The 10,559-nt window shown below is 44.0% G+C and overlaps 1 pseudogene; it reads left to right on the top strand.

Annotated features, from left to right (window-relative positions):
• Window positions 1-6,396: 6,396 nt before the first annotated feature.
• Window positions 6,397-10,170, top strand: LOC127527813 (uncharacterized; annotated as a pseudogene).
• Window positions 10,171-10,559: the final 389 nt, after the last annotated feature.

Below are 10,559 nucleotides of genomic sequence, written 5' to 3'. Positions count from 1 at the left end.
CAGTCATTTCGAATGATATCAAGAGTCCTTAGATTTGACAACAGAGAAACTAGAGAAAGATCTGACAAGCTTGCTCCCATCAGGGATGTCTGGGAAAGGTGGGTGAAGCTCTTTCCACTGATGTTCAACCCAGGGCCAGATGTAACAGTAGATGAACGTTTTGTCCCTTTCCGTGAAAAAGGCCCTTTCCGGCAGTACATGCCTAGTAAGCCAGGGAAATACGGCATAAAAATTTGGGCAGCCTGTGATGCAAAAACCAGCTATGCATGGAATCTGCAGATTTACACAGGCAAACATGCAAGTGGCATTCCTGAGAAAAATCAAGGAAAACGTGTAGTCCTCGATATGACTACTGGACTGCGGGGTCACAATATCACATGTGACAATTTCTTTACCAGCTAACCTTGGACAAGAACTTCTCAGGTGGAAACTTACCATGGTGGGCACAGTAAAAAAAAATAAACCTGAGCTGCCTGCCGAAATTTTGCAGGTGAAGGACAGGGCTCCACTTTCTTCAAAATTTGCTTTTACAGACACCACCACGGTTGTTTCATATTGTCCAAAAAAACACCGGAGTGTGATACTTATGTCCACTTTTCACAAAGACGCAGCTGTGTCATCAGCAAGTGACAAAAAGCCCATAATTATCTTGGACTATAATAAAAACAAAGGTGGAGTGGACAACCTGGACAAGCTGACTGCCACCTACACTTGCCAGAGAATGACCAGGAGATGGCCAATGGTTGTGTTTTATAACATTCTAGATGTGTCTGCATACAATGCATTTGTGTTGTGGACCCACATTCACCTAGGGTGGAACTCAACCACAAAAAACAAGCGGAGAATGTTTCTTGAGGAGTTAGGAAGGTCCCTTGTCAAGGCACACATTGAGCGAAGGGAACGGGTGCCCCGGGACCAGCCGCTGCAGCCTTGGTCAGACAGCTGCAGAGCTCACGTAGCACTCCTTCCACACCATCAGCAACACAAAGAGCATCAGTGCCAGCATCCTCTTCGGCCAGCACTGCCTCAACATCAACCTACACAGCCACAGCCACAACCCCACTGAGGCCACCTGATTCGAAAAGAAAGAGGTGTCAGGTCTGCCCTAGCAATGAAGACAGAAAGACAGATGTACTCTGCTTCTACTGCAGAAAACAGATTGGCAAAGAACACACGAAAAGTGTCACTTTGTGCCACACATGCATCTAAATGCACATCCATGTTCTCGCACACAAAGACGTTTTTTGGAACTAGTGCCTCATTTCTATTGGTTTGATTTGCTTGATTGTTCGTTGTTTGTTTGACCTTGAAAATCCACATTTTGAGATTTACTTGTTTAGCTTTCCATTTATATTAAAGTTATTTTTGAAAATACTTTTTTGCCTTTTTCTTTGAAATAAATATATATGGGTCAAATTTGACCCGTAACACCATAGATGTTACTATAGTAATTAATATTATAATAAAAAATATATATAACAAATTTATTTAAGAGATGTGTTCTAATACCCCTCAGTAATAATCAGGTAACATAACAACCTTTTACTTATTTAAATAATTCTCTTGAGGTTCATTTAATCATTTTTTAAAATTGAAAACGAGAGGTATGCTGTTAACGTAAAAGCTCATGAGGTCACAGCAAAAATATTAAAAACATTCTTTTAATGGACAAGGAAGCGTAACAAAGTAACCAAGAGGTAAGGAAAATTGGATGATAAATAATTGTTTTGAGGGTAATATGGCTGATTAAAGACAAAACCGACCCGTTAACATAAGAGATAGTAACAGAAAGCTAACATAAGAGGAAGGTTAAACTTGTATCTCGCGAATATGGTATTGCAAACGGCAGCGGGAGCGTTTCTATAAACTCAATTTAAACTTACGGTTTACACCGTGCTTTGAAGATGCATAGTACGCGACACGTGTTTCGCCGTAATTGTGGGCTCATCAGGCGTACACACTCACTGCACTCCCTTACGGGAATCGAACCTTGGACGTCAGCGATAGAGGCGAAGCCCCTAACGTTGTGCCATGGCGTGTGGTTCGTTCATTTGACAGCATGTAGATCGGGGTAATTACATTGCAGGCATTCGTAGTCTGATTCACAATCTGATTGTATGGGTGGTTACCTACTAGGTAACGCTTGTGGTTGGTCAGCAAGTCGGCTAACTTCTGCCACGGTGCCCTCTTTCAGTTGCGAGAAGCAGATCATAGAATGGTTGAAATAGTTTAATATATATAGCAAAATCCCTGCGCTTCGCAGTGGCAAATATGGTATTGCAAACGGCAGCGGGAGCGTTTCTTTAAACTTAATTTAAAGTTACGGTTTATACCGTGCTTTGTTTCATATTTTTTTCCTACCTTATCAATTGTGTAATGTGTTTTTTGAACAGGTTTGATTCATCGAAATGATCACTCCTGCTGCGTTCAGTCACTTCATGTGAGCCGCTCTCTTGTGTGATGTTGCGATGTCCAAGGGTTTATTGAAAGCTAGCTAAGACCCGGCAGTTAAAAGTTTCTCGCCACACAAATTTAAAATCTGTTACAAAGTGATCCAAACTCTCGTTTATACCTCGTGTCTTCTCATTAAACTTGTATCTCGCGAATATGGCAATGGAAACGGCAGCGGGAGTGTTTGTATAAAGGTAATTTAACCCTTTAACCGCCAACTCCCTAAATATTCCCCACGCCAGGCAAATCTGAACAATTTTCGTTTTTTTACTTTTTTACATTTATTCAAGCAGTATTGACCACTAAATGTTGTGCAAGTTCTAGAAATGGGCAAACACATACAACTGGAGTACCAGTTATCCATCCAAATGGTGTTCACAACAATTTTCTCTGAAAGTCCAAAGTCCTTACATTCATCTGGCAACACTGCTAAAATACTACTCATAGGATCCTCTTTGCCAGTGTATACACGAAATCTATAAATGTAACCTGAATTCTCAGCTAAGCAAAACATCTTGATACCAAACCGTGCCCTTTTCAATGGTAGATACTGTCGAAACTGTAAGCGGCCCTTCCACAACAATAAACTTTCATCAACTGCAACTGACGGTCCTGGCATGTAGGGCAACTGAAATGTTTCAAATAAATGGTCAATCAAAGGACGTAGCTTGAACAAGCGGTCGCGGTTTGGATCTTTCTTATCTGGCTCATTTCTGTTGTCATTCAAATGAAAGAATTTCAGCAGCAAAGAGAATCGGTTACGTGTCATGATAGCTGCAAAAATAGGTGTTGCATACATAGGATCTGTAGACCAGTACATCTCAATATCTGGTTTTCTGATTATTCCCATCAACATCAAAATCCCAATGAATTTTTTCATTTCGTTTTCATCAGTGTCTACCCAAGCACGAACACGGGAATGTGGAGGTAAATTGGGATTTTTCTCAATAAACTGTGCTGCATACAGATTTGTCTGATGAACAAAATGTCTGATCAAATCAGGTGACACAAACAGCTCATAAAACTGCTCAGCAGTGTAATTGTTTACATCAACAGTAAAGCCACACGTTGCCTCAAACGGATGCAGAAAAGGTAGTTCACCACGGGCAGCAGTCCAGTTGAGATGCTGGGGATACACCCACTCATCGCCGTCATCCGATGTGTCTTCATTCACAGTATCATGCAGCGCACGTTGCTGATCATCATTGTCGCTAAAATCTTCTTCAGAACTGCTACAATCATGATCAGAATTGTCCAAAATCGCCTGCAAAGCCTCACTTGAAGTCAGTTTACGTTTCGCCATATTCACAGCTGTCACTTCCAAATCACATCACGTGATCGGCCAATACAAGCGCAGAGTTGTCGAAATACAATGTAGTAATAATACCCACGCCAAACCGTCAGTTGTACTACGCGCCAGGCATTCATATAACCATAGGCAAATGTGCCGGATAATTCCGGCAGTATGGCGTTAGCAATAAAACAACGATGCCGGATATATCCGGCAGAGGGCGGTTAAGGGGTTAAACTTACGGTTTACACCGTGCCCGGCAGTTAAAAGTTTCTCGCTACAGCAATTTTAACTCTGTTACAAAGTGATCCAAACTCTCGTTTATACCTCGTGACTTCTCATTAAACTTGTATCTCGCGAATATGGCATTGCAAACGGCACCGGGAGCGTTTCTATAAAGTTAATTTAAGGTTACGATTTACACCATGCTTTTTTATACCTCGTGTCTTCTCATTAAACTTGTATCTCGCGAATATGGTATTGCAAACGGCAGCGGGAGCGTTTCGATAAACTTAATTTAAACTTACGTTTACACCGTGCTTTTTTTATACCTCGTGTCTTATGAAGATGCTTGTATGCGTCACATACTCGCTTCTTATTGATTCGCTGCCTTGTCAGTTGTGTAATGAATGTTTTTTTCAGCGCTCTTTGGGGCTCCTCCTTCTTTTCTACGTACTGAGTTCACAGTCAGTTCACGTGATTACGCGGGAGGCGTGATGACGCGACACGCAACTCCGTCTCCTACGGCCATCTTGCTGCCTTCCATTACAGTATATGGACAAAAAAGAGGTTCCAGTTATGACCATTACGCGTAGAATTTCAAAATGAAACCTGCCTAACTTTTGTAAGTAAGCTGTAAGGAATGAGCCTGCCAAATTTCAGCCTTCTACCTACACGGGAAGTTGGAGAATTAGTGATGAGTGAGTGAGTGAGTGAGTGAGTGAGTGAGTGAGTGAGTGAGTGAGTGAGTGAGTGAGTGAGTGAGTGAGTGAGTGAGTAAGTGAGTGAGTGAGTGAGTGAGTCAGTCAGTCAGTCAGTCAGTCAGTCAGTCAGTCAGTCAGTCAGTCAGTCAGTCAGTCAGTCAGTCAGTCAGTGAGGGCTTTGCCTTTTATTAGTATAGATATATATAGATTTAAGTTTGAGTGGCAGAAAGCTGTGATATACCTGCAGTTTTTGATAAGACAGTGCATGCTGCAGCAGAAGGTTTTGGCTCAAAACAGGACACTTTTCACGGGTCAGTCTGCCTAAGCGCTTCTGAGATGTCTGTGCAAGTTTGTTGCTGACCCTGCTCTAATCTGACGGATATTTTCTTTTTACAAATTCTGCACCCAGCTGTGCAGTCTCCAATATCATTGAAAAGTGGCCAGATGCTGTTTCTTTTTCGCTTTTCGCTCATTTCTTCACTTTGTCCCGACACGCTTGCACTTCAATTCGACTCCGCGTCTCTCTGTCGTTCAGTGTACCTGGACTGTACCTCTACAGTCATTGTCTTCGGAGCGTCTGACACCCTTCCTACTTTCACATAATGGTGTGATCCTAGTCTGTCTTTGCTTGTGATTGGCCGCATGGTGTGCCAATCAAAATAAAGTCCCGCCCCTGCCTAAATGGATTCTCTGTGGATGAAGACTCTGCTCTCCCTCAACGGTAGTCGGCTCTTTTCGTTCACTGCAAAGAATCCGCTCTTAGAGGCGAACAACACATCACGACACGCGGTCATTTACACGAATACCACTGAGCCGATAGTCCACATACTCGGTGTGATTTTACTACCATAAACAGTTGTAATTAACAAGTGTCTTTTAATAAATAGCATCTTCTTCGATTTCCATTTTTTTCTTCGCGACCCCCTTGTAGATATCTCGCTCCACAGGTTGAGCCACACTGCTGTAAGGCTAAAATAAATGGCAATTGTGCCGGTAAGCGGCAGCGCGCAGCTTCACTGACGAGAGGGCCAAACTGCGGACAGCCTCAACACGGAGGTTCATGCTTGAAAGAAGGAAAAACACAAGCCTCTAACAACTGATTAAATAAGCTAACTAATATGTTCTGCTGTAACTTTATTTATTATCATTAGGGCATACAAAGAAGCACTGGCATATAAACCTAAATGCTAATCTAACATATATCTGGGTGTGCTCATATAAAAGCATGCAAACGCACACAGCGGTGCTGTTCATTCTTGACGCCCAGCTGCTCACTCGTCTGTCAGGGCTAAGCTGCTGCTAACTTCACGGTCCTCACAGGTGGCGCAGTGATAGTGCTGCTGCTTTGCAGTAAGGAGACTGTGGAAGATTGTGGGTTCGCTTCCCAGTTGTTGGGATCTGAGCTTAAAATCACATCCTGATCATACTGAATGTGGGATGTGGGTGGAGTTGTTGGTGTTTGAGGGGTGGAGTTTTGAATATAGATTGTAAAAAGGAGGAATTTGTTTTGCTGTGTGTGTTATGTTGGCTTGTAGCGGGTCTCTCTCTTGGTGTTGGTCTCTGTTAACTTGAAAACAAGCACCTAATAAGAATTTTCAATGAAGTTAACTTTGGAGCCTTCAAGCCTTCTGTGTTGCTCCTTGCTGAAAATTAGCACAAGGGAACTCAGGGACAGGGTTTTACCCCCAGAGCACGTGGCTCTGGCCCTGGAGCTTCACACCACTGAACACGATGAAAGAGAAGCTCCCCTGCGTCACCCCGACCACGGTCCGGAGACAGGTAGGAAAGGTAACACTGGGGGCTCATCCGGGATTATTCCTGCCGGCATTGGACATATGAAAAGAAACTGTCCATCTCCTAGGGCAGTACTAGAACCGAGGGTGATGTTGGAGACATCTGTTTCTACTGGTTCTAATGAAGAGATCAGGACTCCAAGTGTTTGCAGTCTGAAAGGTCAAGGTTCTGAAATGTGTATTCAATTACTAATTTACGATAAAGAGGTTCATGCACTGTTAGACAGTGGGGCTCAAAGGAATGTACTACCCTTGTATTATTTTGAAGCTCTCAATGCTGATGTTAAACCCATACTGAAAGATTCAGTAGTGCAATCACTACAGGGCATCAGTCATAGAAATATTACTCTACTTGGGGAAGTTGATTTGCCTGTTCAAATTGGTACCAGGACTGTGGACGTAGATTTTCTTGTGGCTGACATAGCCACAGAAACTGAAGCCATCTTGGGTTATCCCTTTCTAGAACTGTCCAAGGCACGCCTGGACTTTGGTAGCCGAAACATTGTGTTGTTTGGTGAGCAGGTGCCTTATTTTAACCCCCAACAACCATCTAAGCTCCATGCTGTCTGGATAGCGTACTCTGTTGTACTAGAGCCTGGATGAGAATATATTGTGCCAGGAAAAGCCAATTTACGAGAATCCACTAAAGGAAATGTAGTGTTAAGCCCCACTAAAGGATTCATAGAAAAATACAAAGTGCTAGTAGCTAGAGTTGTAGTTGAGACCCGCCAGTCGACCCACATTCCTATTAGGATATATAATCCTGGACCAGCAGCTGTTACAGTAAAGAAGGGAGCCATTGCAGGGTTTCTTCAGGCAGCTGATGTTATACAGCACAGTTCTTTTCTAGTTGCACCACAATCAAACTGCTCTATCAGCTCCACCATCCCTAAACACTTACAGACACTGTACGTAGAGAGTTCTGCTGAGCTAAATGCAGAGGAAAGACATGGTCTAGCTCAGCTTCTACAACGGTATAGCAACATCTTTTCAACAGGTCCGGATGATTTGGGGCGTACCAGCCTTGTGCAACATGACATTCAGACAATGCCTAGTAATCCTGTGAAACAACCGCCACGTCGTATGGCACAGGATAAGCAACTCAATGCAGACCAACAAATACAACAAAGCTAGGACTATGGACTCGCTCAATATAGCAATAGTAGTTGGGCCTCGCCAATAGTTATGGTCCGTAAAAAGGACCAGACATACCACCTCTGTGTGGATTACAGAGCTCTGATTGAGCGTACAGTTAAAGATGCATACCCATTGCCCCGCATCCAAGATACCCTAGATACACTGTCCACAGCCAAATGGTTTAGCACCTTGGATTTGGCCGTGGGGTATTGGCAGGTAGAGTTGACGCCCAGGGCACACAAGGCAGCAGCTTTCTGCAGCAGAAAAGGGCTCTTCGAATGGAATGTCATGCCATTTGGTCTGTGCAATGCCCCTGCGACATTTCAGAGACTAATGGATCGTGTTCTGGCTGGCATGCAGTGGGAGACCTGTCTGGTATATCTGGACGATATTATTGTGTTGGGGAAAGATGTTATGGAAATGCTTGGGCGACTGGGACAGGTGTTTGACAGACTACGGCAAGCCAATTTAAAGCTGAAACCAGCAAAGTGCTGTTTGTTCCGCAGACAGGTGGCTTACCTTGGGCACATTGTTTCAGAGCACGGCATTACCACAGACCCCCGGAAAATTCTAAAAGTTCAAGAATGGCCCCGACCTACCAACGTCTCAGAGGTCCGCCAATTTGTTGGCTTGGCTTCATATTGCCGCCGCTTTGTGAATGACTTTGCCACCATAGCTCATCCACTACATGAACTCATCAAGAAGTATGCCCATTTTCATTGGACTGAGGAATGTCAGGAGGCATTTGAGAATCTAAAGAGACTACTTACTACCGCTCCCGTTCTAGGATATCCCCTTGATGATGGTGATCTTATTCTTGACACAGATGCTAGTGCTTGTGGAATTGGGGCCATTCTTTCCCAAATGCAGAACGGGGAAGAAAGGGTGTTAGCATATGGGAGCAGAAGGCTGTCATCAACAGAACAGAATTATTGCACCACGAAAAGGGAGCTGTTAGCTGTTGTGGAGTTTACCTCTTATTTTACGCCAGTACCTGCTAGGAAGATCCTTCATAGTCCGTTCTGATCATAGCAGCCTGCATTGGCTTATACAACCGAAGGATCCTGAGGGCCAGTTGGCAAGATGGCTTGAGAAACTTGCTGAATATGATTTCCGTGTGGTCCATCGGCCTGGACGCCAACACTCCAATGCTGATGTCTTATCAAGAAGACCCTGCCGTATTACCTGCACCTGTAAGATACCAGAACCTTCATCTGTAAGAAATTGCCTTCATCAAGCTGTCCAGTGCAATTTGAATGACGACCTAGGAAAAGAAAACCCTGGGACTATAAACCCGGAGCTTCCGCCAGTGGGGGTAGAATTACCTGTCACTTCCGAGTCTCTGGTGAGAGAAATCGATGATGATGATGAGCAAGGTGAGAACAAAAATATTAATTTGTCTCAAAAGGGTGTGGAGAAGATTCATCTTCTGGAAGCCAACAAGCCAGTTTTGTTCTATGGTTGGACAATTGAACAACTACATGCTGCTCAAATGGCAGACCCTGACATTGCCCCGGTGTGGAAGTGGATTGACAAGGGAAGAGGACGTCCTACATGGGCGGAGGTTTTGCAGCACAGCCCAGCCACCAAAACATACTGGAGCCAGTGGAAAAGGTTGTATATCCGGGAAGGCATCCTACTGATACGTTTTTACTGCACTGAAGGCACTGAGTTTTATCCCCAGATTGTTTTGCCCCATGAGCTTCGTACAGAGGTGCTGAAGCAAATGCACGATGGCCCAGTTGGGGGTCACTTTGGAGTGGAATGAACTTTAGCACGTTTGCAGACCAGATATTATTGGTACCAAATGCGGGAAGACGTAGCACTCTGGTGTCGCACATGTACCAACTGTGCGGCTAAGTCACGACCTTCAAAGCGGCCTCAAGCACCTATGGGATCTGTTCGGGATGGAGCACCCATGAAAAGAGTTGCCCTTGATTTGATGGGCCCCCTGAATGAGACTGCAAGGTATAATCGTTATATTCTGGTAGTACAGGATTATTTTACTAAGTGAGTTGAAGCTTACTCCCTACCAAATGATCAAGCTACTACAGTTGCTGAAGTATTTACTGCAGAATGGGTGTGCCGTTATGGAGTGCCATACAGTCTACACAGTGACCAGGGTTCCAATTTTGAATCTGAAGTATACCAACGGATGTGTGGGTTGTTAGGAATTGAGAAGACACATACTACTCCATTCCGACCCCAATCAGATGGCCAAGTAGAACGATTTAATGCTACTTTGCAGAAAATTCTTGCTACAACAGCTGAGTGTTGCCACTGAGACTGGGACCTCATGACCCCATACGTCGTAATGGCTTACCGAGCCACAAAACACAGTTCGATTGGTTTTACACCAAATATGATGCTACTTGGACGACAAGTAACGGAACCTATTGACATTGTTGCTGGCTTGCCCCTAAACTATGATCACAATCAAACCCTTCCACAACATGTGATTCAGTTCCGAGAAAGATTGGAGCTTGCACATCAGATTGTAAGGGATGCCCTAGGACAGTCTGTAGTTCGTGCTAAGAAACAATATGATAAGAACATCTGTAAGGTTCAGTACTAGATTGGGGATGCTGTCTGGCATTTGGTGAAGGGAACCCGAAGAGTAAAGAATAAAATGCGGAAGTTCTTGCCATCTTATGAAGGACCATATTTTGTTCTCGGTCATTTAGATGATCTGGTGTATCGCATCCAGAAAGGCCCAAAGACAAAGTGGAAGGTAGTACATCATGACAAATTGAAACCGTACCACCCCCGCACCCCATTAGATAATGGCTGGGTCTTTCAAAGTGCGGAAACATGGAAGCCCGCTGAAATACTACCACCTAACCTTGATACAGACCTTGCTGAACAAGATGTTGATTTATCAGCGCTGTTTAAGAATCCTACCCTGGAAGGAGGAGATGAGAGGGACGTGGACCTTGAAAATGACAAGACTTGGAGCTCATTAAT

This window comes from Erpetoichthys calabaricus, chromosome 5 (genome assembly GCF_900747795.2).
Source record: "Erpetoichthys calabaricus chromosome 5, fErpCal1.3, whole genome shotgun sequence".
Lineage (NCBI taxonomy): Eukaryota > Metazoa > Chordata > Cladistia > Polypteriformes > Polypteridae > Erpetoichthys > Erpetoichthys calabaricus.
The sequence above is the reverse complement of the archived record's forward strand: the minus strand, read 5'-3'. Positions and strand labels throughout refer to the sequence as shown.